At 39.2% G+C, this 1,744-nt stretch overlaps 1 pseudogene; it reads right to left on the reverse strand.

Moving 5' to 3' along the window:
• Window positions 1–203: 203 nt before the first annotated feature.
• LOC143535168 (ethylene-responsive transcription factor RAP2-4 pseudogene) lies at window positions 204–1,351 on the reverse strand (annotated as a pseudogene).
• Between the last annotated feature and the right edge of the window lie 393 nt (window positions 1,352–1,744).

The following is a 1,744-nucleotide window of genomic DNA, read 5'->3' on the forward strand; positions in this document are numbered from 1 at the left end:
GTCTTGCTTTGATCCTGCTTATTGCAAGCAGATTTAGCTTGGCTAATTTGGTTAGTCTCCTCTATCTAGTCATGTCTTTCTGATCTTACTAATTTTATTGTAATTGCATTGTCAAAATAAAACAAAATAAAACGAATCAAATAAATAAAGGAGAAAAACCGGAATCATATATTCTCCCAAAGTCCAAAAATACAAAGGTGAGCTCTGTATCTGCCAAAAACTCAATACAGTTGGCTCTACTCAACTTCCCTAAATTACAAAACAAACCCCAAACTTATCCTAAATTACAAAACACACCCTATACTTTAACTTTCATCAAATCAAACTCCAGTCAATCTCATACGCCGGCAACTTTTCCAACGACAAATATTCCGGCCAAACATTACCCTCCTCCGTAAACTCCGGCAGCGTCAAATCCGACGACGGCGAAGAGTTTTCCGACGACACTTCCACTTTTAAAACCTCCGGTTTCTTCGCCGGAGACGAACGCCGTGAGCCGGACTTTTTACACCGGTCAACGGACTTCCCTTCCGACAAACACAGACAAATGGTGTGCAATTTAGCGACGACTGAAGAATGTAACGGCTTGAAGTCGGTGAGTTCCGAGCCGGCTGGAAGAAGCTGCGGGAAGTTGAGCCGCGCGTAGTCTCCACGCAGCTTGTAAGCCGCTTTATCATAAGCCAGCGCCGCTTCCTCGGCTGAGTCGAAGGTACCCAGCCAAAGCCGGGTCCGGCTCTTGGGTAATCGGATCTCCGCGACCCATTTTCCCCAGTGTCGTTGTCTTACACCTCTGTAAAGCTTCACGGGTTTAGGACCCGACCCGGGTTGTAACCTGGGTGTAAGATCCGAAACCGGGAAATCAAATTTGTTTTGAGGCCATTGGGCGGGTTGAAGTTGAATCGGGTAAAATTGAGATTCGGTCAGTTGGTTTGACCCGATTGAGGGTCCGGATAAACCGGGTTGATTGTATTCGAATTGGTTTTGAATTTGGTAATCCGGGTACAAACCGGGTTGTGAGTGGGTAGTGGAGATATAAGAAGTAGAAGGGGGAATAGGAAAAGACGGAAAAGGGCAAGAGTGAGAGGTGGAAGAAGGAGAATAAGGAAGGGTATTTTGGTAATTTGAAGTCTCATTTGATGCACTTTTGTAAAAAGGTTGAAGTGCATCCATTAATTCACTACCAGAAGTGGATTGTTGAAACACATTATCATTCCAGAAATCCATTGCAGTTGAAGCCATTAATCTATTTTTTTTAGATTTAATTCACAGAAAATATTAAAAATAAAATAAAATAATACAAAAAGATGATTTCCCAAGAATAAAAAGACCCGGAAAATCAAGAAAAAAGGATGGGATTTTATTTTAAAAAAATAATAAAAATCCCTTTTAAAGAAAAGCTTTAGGGGAACAAAAAACAACCCCTAAAAAGGTGAGGTGATTTAGATGAAAAGAAATAGAACCCAATTAAAAAAAGATGGATCTCTATTCTGAAAACACCTGACTCTCTCTCAATATTAAAAATTAAAATCAAAAAAAGTTTGTTCTTTGTTCATAACAATCTTGAAATTAATTCATTAAAATCCTTGAAAAAACAAACCCAAATTAATTGTAAATTTTAATAATTGAAAGACCAGATAGATGATTTACAGAAAGGGATACACAGAAGCGGGGAGTTTAGAGGGGGGGATTTAAAAATAAAAGAATAAGTGTTTTTTTAAGTGTGTTTTGAGTATGTGCTTAAGTG

This window comes from Bidens hawaiensis, unplaced genomic scaffold (assembly GCF_021521415.1).
Source record: "Bidens hawaiensis isolate Kalapana, Puna unplaced genomic scaffold, B.hawaiensis_p1.1 tig00000055_1, whole genome shotgun sequence".
Classification (NCBI taxonomy): Eukaryota; Viridiplantae; Streptophyta; class Magnoliopsida; order Asterales; family Asteraceae; genus Bidens; species Bidens hawaiensis.